The following is a 12,235-nucleotide window of genomic DNA, read 5'->3' on the forward strand; positions in this document are numbered from 1 at the left end:
CACATACCCACAGTGGCTCAGGCCTGAAGTCTGGGGGGTGCTACAGTAAGGCTCTCTGGCAGGTAGCCACCATGGGCTGGGTGTTCCCTTCTTCCTGCTGTCCCTGAGGTCCCTGGGATTTGCAGTCCATAATCACATCAGCAGGACTCTGCAGGGTTTCTTGTTGCTGCCTCTTCCTGCTTCCAGGTGCCTCTGGGATTTGTAGTCCACAGTCACAGCCAGCAGTAAGTTTAGCAGGTTGGAGCAGCAATGTACTTGGGGGAAGTGAAGCTTAACTTCACCTCCCTGACTCCAGCCAGGGTTTGCTGGGCACAGGGAGGGGTGCAGTCCCTGCCCCCCGCCCCCAAACCCTTCTCTGCTGGAGCAGACAGCACAGCACAACCCAGAGCTGGAAACCATGCTGGGGGGGGGGGGAACTGCGCTTTAACTTGAACCAGGAAGGGGTCTGGGACAGAAGTTTCATACGCCAGTTTGATCCAAATCAGTTAAGTCTGATACTACATTCAGCCAGATTTATCTTAAACTAGTTTTAGCCATTTTGAAATTAGTTTATGTGCACTGAATGCACTTCTGGTATAGGTTTAAACTAGTTTCCAATTACTTAAACTGGTTTAAACGCAACTTCTGTTCCTAGCCCTATAGTACCCAATTACTTTGGGTCATTTGTACCTCCAGCATGAAGCAAGCAGGTAAAGAAAAAAAAATAAAAAATTCACACACATCTATGAACCTGCTAACAAAGCTTGCTGCCATCTCATTCAGTTCTTTTCTCCCATTGATTTCCATGCTGGAATGACCTTGTGCATGTCCTACAGGCAGGGCAATCCAAGGCAGCCTGGTGCCTCGTTCCATGGTGTACGACTGACCATGGGCCATCTGAGCTTGGGATGGTGCTTTGACTCATCTTCCACCACAAATTTAATAACCATTTTACAGGGGATACCACAGGTCTAGGGAAGAGGAAGGAAGCTTTTCCTTCCCTGCCATCTACTTACCAAGCCAGGGGAAAGTTCTGAGCAATTCCTAACCCATCCTCTGTGGGCCTGAGCAATAACCTCTCCCCATCATCCTCATCAAGGTGCTACTTGAACACCAGCACGCAAACCTCCACCACGTGAGCTGTAGGAGTCTCACCATGAGAGCAGCAGTAGTATACAGTTCTCTTCTACTTGAACTAGCCACTAGAGAGATCCATCACACATGCTTCCACCATTTTCCTCTGTAATTTATACTACCATGTCCTGAAAGTCGCTTGCTAGAAGCACTTGCCAGTGGATAGCATAATGGAAACTGGAAGTAAGATGATCTAGCTGCGGTCAGGAAATGTAGATCAACTTCCCTAGGGGAAATCATGAGAGAGAAAGCACATACTGGGGTGGAATTAGCAGCTGAAGAACCAAGAGCCAGAACTGGAAGTTACCTCCCCACAGCACAAAGGGTTAAGTGAATTCAGCACTAAAGACACGCTGTTCTTAGGTTTAAAAGTATAGTCCGTCCCCTCTCCATTGAGTTCTATGCAAGCAGCAGGTAAATTTCCATAGCTGAGCCAATAACCTTCCCTGGGGAAATTTAAGCTTTTTTTATGATTAAAAAGGGGAAAAAAAAAAAATAGTAGTGGGGAATTAAATATAGCCCGGAACAAGAGAACAATTAGCAGCTGCCATTAACGACATTCAGGCCAGGGTTGGGACAAGTGCCCACAGCTGTGTGGAAAGCAACAGGGCTAAGGGGGAAGCAGCCATGCATTAAGCAGCAGTGATCGGAAATCATAGCCAGCTTCTTTTGGCATGTAGATTCGTTCAGCCCCTGGCCGGGCCGGGTGGGTGGATGAACCAATGGAGTCCACGCAGGGAACTGCCAGGGCATATGGGCAGCTTGCCCAGACCCAAATGACCACACCTAATTGGCATGAGTATTTTACATCATTTTTATCAGAAGCAAACACACGCAATCATAGTATTTGCTTGTGCCGGTAACTTCCCCGATAATCAATTTCTAATTCACCTATTGGGCAAGTGCATTTCGGGGACGGCTGCATGGTGATAGAGCCACGGACCCCATCCTGTTAGAAAAGCAGGGAGCAGCCTGCACGGGGACAGAGCCATTGGGGGGTGGGGGGAGAAAGTGCTCAGGCTCTCTGCCCTACAACAGACAATTCCTTCCCCCTACCCCTTTTTTGAGGCTTGGGAAGTTTCAACTCAACTCAGCCCAGCCCAGCCACTTATCTGAGTGGGTAGCACCCAGCTGAAGCACTGCTTGTGGACTGCCTGCTTCACAGCTGCCCATGTGAACAGCCAATTGCCCCTTGGGATCACAGATAAACAGGGCCTAAAGGGACCCCAGGAGGTCCGGTCCAACCCCCTGCCCATAGCAGTATCATCCCTGCCTAACTCATCTCAGCATGTCTGTGTTTGTCCCAGCTCTTGCTCCTAGCTTTGCAACCTGGTTCAGTTACCACTCCTTTCATGGACCCCAACATAACCAATTCACAGAGCCTATAGCGGGCTTCTCCCCCTGTGCTCACTGACCTTTGTCCCAGCCCAGGGATGCACAAACCACAGCCACCACAGCGGATGCATCCTTTGCCAAGTTGTGCCAGATCTACTCCAGTGCATAAAGACAAATCAGGCTGGAGTAATTAACAGTTGTACCACAGCCGATAGGGAGCGGCAGCACTCGCTCTGTATTCCTCATTGCAGGAGAGACAGATTCAAGGCAGGCAGCTAAGAAAGAAAAAATAAAACACTTAGGAGAAATGTTCTACCATGAACAGCTCAGGAGCTACTTGTAGCTTAGGAGCTAAGGTCTGGGCAAAAATCACTGTGAAAATCAGAGTCTCTTAAGCCAGCCTGGTTGCTTGCCTTATGCCTAGGACATAAAATAACATTGTCTTGTCTTCCCTCCTCTTTTTTATTCATCATGCCCCCCTGCCCCAATCTGCACTTCTCTCACATCTTGCCTTTTTTCCCCATCCTTATAGAGCCCTTATTTATTTATTTTTTTTTGGCTGTCACCTTCCCTCTTGTGCCTTTTCTCCTCACCTTCTCCCACCCACAAATTGCAAATGTATGTAAGAGAGAAGCTTGATTTTACCCCTCACCACCCAGCACCCCTTGGGGACATATCCACCAGGACACCAACACCCCAGTTCCAGCATCTCCTGCCACTCCCAGAGCTCCCTCTCAATCCTCATCAGCCAGCCCTGCTCTTCCCAGCAGCAACTGCCCATGCTTTCCCCCTAGAACTTACCTTCCCATCCTGAGCTGCTCAGCAGACAGCCCTCTCTGTGGCTTTCTCTGGCTCCACAACTCTGGCACTCTCTGTTAGGAGAAGCCACCAGCAAGCTCCTTACCCGTCCCTCCAGCTCCTCAGCCGAGGGAAGCAACCAAGCCATCTCTTCTGGTAGTCTTTTCAGCTCCAGCCACCACTGACACCAGTTCCTTGTTATTTGCTGAGGAACCCACCAGTTCTTAACAAATCCCAGTCCCCTTCCTCTTCCAGAAACTCCTGCAAAAGTCTAAATCCCCCTGCTCCCTCCCTCTCTTACCCCCAGGTGCCACCCACCCTCCTAATCTAGACCAGCTGGGGTACAATTTCATGTTACAGGGGAGCTAGACATGGTTTGCATCAAGGGGCCAGCTGCCCCGTGACACCATATTTCAACAGCTCTCCTCTCACTTCTTGCAGGTTGGTTGTTTTCAGACTGTAAGATTTTCAGAGCACAGGTTGCTCTTAGGGCAATCAGCCTTCCTAGGTGAATCGGGAAGCTATTGTGATATAAACAACAGCTGGAGCAATGTAGGGCCGGCCATTCTGGATCAGACCAGAGGTCTGTCTGGTCCAGGAGGCTGTCCTTGAGGACTGACAGTGTCAGATGCTTCAGCAGAAGATTCAAGAAACTAAACAAAGAAGAAGTCCTAAAGTAATCTGCTCATATTTCTTTCTGCAGTCCCAGGCAGTTGGCATGAGAGTTTACCACCCATTGCCTATTTAGGTCTATGTTTTCCAGAGTGCCCAGGGGCACCCTTGGAGATCTGTCTGCTTATCTTGGATCTGAGCTCTCTTGAAAATCTGACCCTTTGCATCTGGGATGACATCTGGAAAGAAAACCAAGGCCCTCTCCTCTTAACAGGGCTCTGACCTGGAGGGCGGAACAGCACTGGATGTCACCAGCTCTCCTGCCTCCACCAAGAGATTGATGAGGATGTCAAGCAGCATTTCCTCTAAACCCAAGAGGCCCAATGTGGACCCTTCTGCCTGGACTGCATTCAATGCACAATTGTGAATGAAACAAACCTTATCAGGGAGGGGGCAGGAAGTGCACTCCAGTTGCAGCTCGTAGGTGCAGACAGCCGGCACTATGCCCACCTCAGGAGATTGCCAGAGGCTGGAAGAGCTCCAGCAAAGGAGCATGGTCCAGTCTAACTGCTTAGGGCTCAGGAAGGTGCTGTTCTGATCACAGAGGCTAAGGGTTAAATGCAACACAGGGCCAGCCTTATATGAGCTCAAGAAGGTGGCACCTTGAGAGAGAGCTGTTCTCAGCTGGACGGACCCCATTAAAGGGAGTATTGGTGGCTGATGCATGTAGGGAAGCCTAGAGACTGATCTTAGAGATGCCAGGGATGGGTCATGGGCTTGCATGCAGCAGCATTTCAAGGTCAGCTAACACTCGGTGAAGGAGAGAAGAGCAGAAGGAACCCATTTCCCCACCAAATCTCTGGCTATGACATTTTGTGTCAAACAAGGCAGCTGGAAACTCTCTCCCCCCCAGTAGTTTTTAATACAAGTTAACACTAAACAGGTTAATGACAGTCTGGGGCAAGATGACCACGTGCTTTGCCACTTTAAAGAGGAACTTGGGTTAGGAAAGGGGCCACCTTTTGTGGGTCCCAACATTGTCTGAGTCGCTGCCTCACTTCAGTGACCCTGGTCATGCCTCTTGATCCCTGGTGCATCCTCCTGAGATACTGGGGGAAGGCTGGCCAGATGTGGGAAGCTCGAGGGCAGAAGCAGTTCCTGCAAGTGAATTCATCTTCCCCCAGGCAATGAAGCACCAGGGATAACTGTAGTTAAACAGTCCTCCCCACAGAGAGCTTTGCCTCCAAGGTTTGCCTTTGGGATCTGCTTTATGGACCTGGTAGATGGGAGGATAAAAGAAAACGTGTCTCAGGAGCAAACAGGCTGATATGCCTGTTTTCTGGCATGAGGATCAATGGAGCTGTCCTATGTAACAGGAATTGCTCCAATGGGAGAGTAACTGCTGCAGCAGGCATGTACTGGAGGGGATCAAAATGCAAGAAGGTGCCCTCCAGCCCGGCATGTGTGGGGGACACACTTGGATTTCACCCAGGCTGGACAAGGAAAGCCACTACTTGCAATGATGGAGTGAGCCTCAGCTTGCTAGGTCTATCTGAGTGTCACTGACCCAGCATCTGGCCCCGGGTAAACTCTCAGAGACAAGGCCTAGATAAGACGTCCGGCTCCCAGCGTAGCCAGTTTTGTCACTGGATTTGATGAGATCAGAGCAGGGACCTGGTACCACTTGCCGATACTCTTTCTCTGCTTCTTCATGGTCCCAGGCTCCTGGTGTCTGATCCTGTGCAGTGCTGAGGACATGGCAGGACCTGGAGGATCAAGCTTGGGGCTAAGAGTCAGGCAGACTTGAGTCTTAGCCCCAGTTCTGAGCTGTGTAGCCTGAGGCAGGTTTCTTCTCTTTTGTGCCTCAGTTTCCCATTCTAGCACGGGACCACACTACTTACCACACAAGAAAGTTGAGGACTAGTTAGCTCAGCTTTGTCCAGGCCTTGACACACGGAGCTGTCTATACCATAAGCGTGTATAGCCATTCCCCCTGGAGACCATTCCTTCTTGCTCGTGGCTCAGGGCCCCCCAGGCAAGCTGTTGAAGAGGAGCATGGAAATATTGCCAGCTGGCAGGGAGAGCCTAGCATGCGATTAGGGTAGAGACACAGCCAGACACCTCCCACGGCAGCAGGGGAGGTGAGTTATTGCCATTACTGATGGGCCTAGACTGACATGGCTCTGCAGGGGATGTTAAACATCCTTCCCTGTCACCCAGAGCAGCCACCTGGGCTCCTCGCCTTCTCCCCTGGCATGGCTTGTTGCTGAGGGAAGAGAGGGCAGAGGCTGGACTATAGCAGTGAGTGTCTTAATGTCCCTCCAGCTTTCTGTAATAAAGGAGTATGCACGAGTATCTCAAGCCTCCTGCAGCTGCCTGGAGGGAGATCACAGGCTGGCTCTGCTCCCTGAGCAGCTTAGGTGCTGCCTTGGTCAAACAAGCATCAACACAGGTGAGGCCAGCCCCACCCAGAGCTGGAGGAGCAAGGGGAGGGGGCACCATTTTCAGAGCACCAGTTGCAAGATCAAGGGCAGAGCCTGCTGGAAAACCTGTCCAGCACAGATGTGCACCAGCCTTTTGGAAAGGAAAGGCCAATGTTAACCCCCCCGCAATGGGGTGACCCTCTCAGTGCCCTCTGGCAGGACATGTTGGCATTATCTTGGGGTCAGGCGGCACTGTGCCTCCTGTGCAGACGGCTGGCTGGCAGCGATTCAGATTTCCCAAGTGACGCCAATCAGCTTCCCCACCCCGCACCCCACTGGCTGGTGAGAAAAGAACAAGTTCCCACTTGATTCCCGTAGGAAATAACCCCCACCCTTTCAGGCCTGGCTTCTCCAAAGGCAGCCTAGCCTCTAATTAAAGGGGTGGGGTGGGTTTCACCACTTGGAGTTGCCTTGAATTGATATGCTCGGAGCGCTTTCACCTGCTTCCCACTGAGAGGCTGTTCAATTCAGAGAAAAGCAGGAAGCTGTAAATAAAAGGACCGGTGTACACTAGTGCCCGCTCAGTCCTCAGTGGTGTTCCCCATCCCTCTCTGGCCCATCTGATACCTGCTTGCTTACCGCAGTGCAGTAATGGAGATCTGTGCATTAGTGAGAAGCTCTGGTCCATCTCAGGAGTCTGCTGTGTATTTGGATCCCAGGTGAATTGAGACCAAGCAGGTCCAAATCCAGTCCCAAGCAGAGACAACAGCTTTTCTCCTTCACTGGTCCATTTTTCCTGAAAGCCCCATCCCCTGGTGTTGTGCAATCATGCGAGATCCTCAGCTTCCATGAAAGAAAGGTCTTCAAGTTTTCTCCACAACCATGAAGGCTGGAGCTTCCTAGTTGTAACCTGGAGGCTCAAGCCACAAGCTAAATACAAATGAAGTCAAATAGCTTCCTTTTTTAAAAAAATCCCATGATTTTGTGCGTCTGGCTTAAGACCTAGCCATAACGTGTCCAAATAGTAATAACACTATGCATTTCTACAGCATCTTCTATCCCAGGATCTTGCAGTGTCTATGCAACAGCCCTGAGTGGTGTGGCACTGCCCATAGTCACCCAGTGACATGCTCCAGGTCCGATCCATTGCGAGATGTGAATTCAGGAAGGAATATATAAACTTAATAACTTCTTTGCCATTGCAGTGTTGGGCACCAGCCCTGATTCCCTGCTTTTTACCTTTGGGGTGATTTTGGTAGTTCTCATAAGATTTCATTGGGTATAGTGTAAGAGACAGGATGGTCTTTAGGGCTGTTTGGTTGCCTGTAAATTCAGAGGAGGAGACTTAATAGTCTGGGAGCTCCCTTGGAGTTCCATGTTCCTATGAAATACAAATGACTCCATTGCCAGGCTGGAGCTAGAACTGGGGTCTGGCAGCCCAGCTGCTTGCTCCAAGTCACTAGGAAGTCACGTATTAGTAGCAACCAGGTACAACGTGTAATCAAACGCCCCCCCCCCCCCAATGTAAACCCCTTCTTAAAAGTACAAGGCATTTTGTTATTCAGACTTTTACACCACAGCTGCCAAGTCACAGAGCAGTGATGGAGCTTCATGTGGGCTAATGGCTTGGAGAGAGACCGACATAAGTGTAAATCGATCAGGAGGTTCTGAGGATGCTATAAACCATGCATGACAGCTACAAGCTATGAGGGAGGGAGCGTGCATTTTCATAGTTGATAGGCTGCATAAAGGAAGAGATATATAGAGCATTTGATTTAATAGATTGGAACTGGGTTTTTAAAAAAATGGATTATAGATAATAGACTATATTGCCTTTTATAGAATGTCTTTCAGCCCAATAGCTCCCAAACCATGCAAGGCATAACAATCCCTTTCCCTGCCTCAAACTATAGGGAGTTTAGGCAGCATTTATAGATGGACTCAGCACCTGAGGGGGGGAATCACATTTGCAAAAGATCCAGCATGGAGGTTGTGGAACATTTTGGACCACCCTGAGAGCACCAGGTAGCTGGAAATCAAGCTCCAGCTGGGTGGGAAGTAGCACTAGTGTTAGTGCACACCAGCGCTGCTTGACAATTTAGGACAGGAGCTGAAGAGACTGTGTGGCTGCAAGTGTAATTGGCCTGGTTGGAATTGAAACTGGGACGTGAAGCATCCTGATTCTTGTATAATGCTGTGTTATCCTTAAAAGCCACGAGCACCCTGGGCTTCACTTTGGCCTCTCCCTCTAGAAGCATCATGCTGAAGTGTTGCTACAACACTCAGCCAAGGTACTCTCAGATTTAGTGGCAACTCCTTAAATCAAAACCATACCACTAGCTAGAGGAAAGTCCATTAGGTATAGGGGGGGCTCTAACACTGGTGAGGTATGCAGTTCCTGAGAAGTGCTCACCCGAAGTGTTACTGGTGCATGGTTTCTGCCTGCCTGGGTACTCGTCTGACAAAGACCAAGCTGCCAGAGCCCTGTCCCAGCTTGCTCTGGACGCCTTGTTAAACAAGACTGGGAGCAGGTGGGGTTGGCTTTTTAGGTGGAGCAAAGTTCTGGTGGGAAATGTGGAACGGCTGCTTCCAGGTCACACATCATAGCAGCACTCCAGCTTTTTCCTTCAAGATCTCCCATCAGGGCCTGGTGGTCCCACACTATGGGGCCATGTCTACATGGCCTCCTGACTTCAGTGAAGCACAGCACCCATGACACCCCAAATCAGATATAGCAGCTGCCTGTAGTGCAGTGCTGGGCACGTACCTCTCAAAATGTGCTTATTGGTGCATGCCCGGTCCGGCATGAACGGTGGCTGCATTACACCCCGAGCGCAGCCAGGAAGCAGTGCAGACAGGCCTGAGAGATGAAGGCATTCCTCTGGGAGGGCAAAAGGAGGATTGTCCTTTTGTTCCAGGGCAGAAAGGCAGGGCTTGCCAAGAAGTGAGAAGCAACTGCCTGGAAATGAGGATGCTCAGTCCCTGGCCCTAAGGGTTTCACTTTGTGTTTGTTCCCTATCCTCCTCTTCTGCCCTGAACAGGGTCTAGCCCCCAGGAGACATTCAGTTTATGAAAACACTCTGGCACTGCCATGCCTGGGGCTCTGCTGATGGAGGCCCTTATCACTTCATAGCCTGCAGCGGACTAATTTGATTTGATTCCTGGTATAAAACAGGCTGTGTCTATGTAACATCCTTTATTGGTCCTCCAGCACCAAAGCAAGCACTTCTATTCCTTCACCAAAAGAAGTCCTTCCATTGTCCTGCAGCGGTAGTAAGCTATTATTCCATGGGACCAAACTATCGAAAGGGACCAAAGCATGCATCACGTGAGCTCACTCCTGCAGTCGAATGGCTCCTTACTAATCAGCAGCTGTTGAGTTTTGCAGCTTGTCTCCAATCTGAATTGCCCTCTCGTTCCCAGCACAACATGAAAGCGTTCCCTAAAAACAGGATCTTTGTTCCTTAAAAGCACACATGCTATTTTTTCCTCTCCATCTGGAGTCCTAAGAACCCTTTGTTGGTTAAATTACAATCAATTGCACAGCAACTGGCAGTGATACTGTCAACCAAGGATAAGGGCTCCTGGGGCCAGTCTGAATGGCTAGGAAAAGTTCTATTTCAGTCCGAATGCCCTAGAAGAAAGAAAGATTGTTTCTAGAAAATACTGGGCCAGATTCTCAGGTGGTGAAAATTTGGGGCACATACTGTCTTTTTGTCCTGTGCCTGTACAGGACCTAACCCTGTGGGGGCCTGGTTTGGGACTGGTCTCCTAAACACTGCCAGAATGCAATTAGACCACAGTAATAATAAATAATCAGTGAGCTCCACGGAAGCCGTTGCATCAATGCTGATTTTCACCACCTGAGCACCTGGCCCCATACTGCATTTAATGTATTCTGTCCTAGATGGCTTTATCATGTGAGCACCTACCTCATAATCATGAATATATCAGTACCACAGCTTGGTGACATGGGGGACTATCACACTGCAAGTTCTTTTGGGCTGAGTCTGTTTTGTATCTGTAAAGGACCTGGCCCAGTGGGATCTGGATCCATGACTGGGGCTTCTGTAGGTTACCGCAATATAATCATCATCATAGTAATAATACTATCATCCTCATTTATTAGATAGGGAATGTGGGATACAATGAGGCTGAGTGTCCCCCGAGACAAGGTCACCATCCATCTCTACACTGAGATATAGGTTATGGCTTTAGTGCTCCACTTTGATAACCTAGCTCTGCCAGTGCATGGCAGGAAGGGAGGGGAAGGGCAGATTTGCAAGAAGGCTGCATCTTACAGACAGTTTTCCAGTGTCCTAGATTTATTCAAGCTCCACGTACATGTTTATAGCCCAAAATCTGAACATATGTAGCAGAAAGCCCCCTTTCCCTCTTGCCTGCATTTGCTCTCCCCTCTTTGGATATGTTTCTCTTTTTCTACCTTTTCTTCCTTCCTCTCTCTTTCACTTTAAGATAAGGAATTGTGTTTTAAAATTTGTATGTGTGCATTTTGTATCTCCCCTTGTAGTTTGGTATTTTTATCTATTTGTGTGCCATGGCATTTGTAGCTTATATTTTATACTCCTCACCTTTCAACTTTCAACTAAATGTGTTTAGTTTCATAAGGAAGTTATACATTGTAACAATGTTAACAAGGGCAGGAATCCAACTGCTCTTCTCTGTATCAGGCTGGCCCCTGAAAGAGCGAATGAATCAGTGATTGAATGTGTAAGGTGATTGAATGTGTAACATAGTAGCAGACAGCAATTATCACCTGGAAGCTGCAGATCAACCGACGGAAGACCTCAATAGAAGACAGTGTAACAACCGGGAAATCTCTAAGCATCGCTGATCAAGGACTAGAAGCCCTGGCCTGAGTTAATCAACACCGGGGACCAACTTTTGGGCTGAATATCTCCAGATCGACCACTCCCAGAGCCCTATTCAAAATTCATCAACGGACTCCCAAACCTGCACGTACATGCGGACGACCCCTGGGGCTGACAGATGCCGTCCAGTAGCCACCCGGGGGGGGGAAGTCCCACGAGGGTCAACGACCCCTGGATTGGGCAAACCTGAAAACTGGGGAGTCACCAAAGTCTGCTAAGGACAGATAAAAGGCAGTGAAAAGTGACCCTCAGTGGTGCCCTCTTGATCTCCAACTCGACCAGACCTGTCCACCTAGAAGGACCAGCCGGCGACCCCCTTCTGGAAGATAACACCATGCTGAAAGAAGCCTCAACGACAGACTCCAGCGCTTGTAGGATAGGTATACCTGACTCTGTAGCCTGCTACTGTGTGTGTGTATGTGTGTGCATGTGTGCATGTGTGTGTGTGTGTGTGTGTGTGGGGACCAGCCCCAAGGTTTATGATTACAGTGTTTCAATCCGCTTAATAAACCAGAATTTTAAGGATCCCAAGTTGGACATTTGTAGCCAACACATACATTTTACAGGATGTGGGGACAGCATGTGACCGTGCAGCTTCTGGTAAAGCACATGGGGCAGATTCTGATTTCACTTGTGCAAGGCATTCATCAGAGTAACTCAGAGTAACTTGGGTAAGTTTGTCCCTGAAGGGCATCACCACCATGGGCTCCGTGCTGAATCTTAACATGAAATGAACTGTCCTTCCTTGTTTGGGATGCAGATGTTCTTGTCACCCTCAGACACTAGTGCAGACACACTTGCCTCTGAGATACATATGCAAGCTCCAGACTATGTTCCAAACCAATGGACAAGCTTCATTATAAACCTCTTGGGTCAGATCCTACAGTTTAAGGTAAAACACCCATTAGGAATTGGCACCTTGGCTCACAACAGAGGTTCCAGTATTACACCAGGATTTGAGAAACTCAGGGTCAAGTTCCTGTTTGGCCACAGCCCATAGTGTGACCTCAGGCAAATCATTGCTTCTCTGAGTTTCACGTTTGTCTCTATCCTGCCTCATGG

General features: G+C 49.2%; 1 long non-coding RNA gene across 1 annotated transcript; it reads right to left on the reverse strand.

The window, feature by feature from the left end:
- Positions 1–597: 597 nt before the first annotated feature.
- LOC132244806 (uncharacterized) lies at positions 598–7,760 on the reverse strand. The gene is made up of 3 exons (XR_009456581.1): positions 6,921–7,760; positions 2,529–5,898; positions 598–1,339 (listed from the first exon to the last, which is right to left on the reverse strand). It is a non-coding gene; the product is annotated as an uncharacterized LOC132244806 (long non-coding RNA).
- Positions 7,761–12,235: the final 4,475 nt, after the last annotated feature.

The sequence above is a fragment of the Alligator mississippiensis genome, chromosome 14, assembly GCF_030867095.1.
Source record: "Alligator mississippiensis isolate rAllMis1 chromosome 14, rAllMis1, whole genome shotgun sequence".
Lineage (NCBI taxonomy): Eukaryota > Metazoa > Chordata > Crocodylia > Alligatoridae > Alligator > Alligator mississippiensis.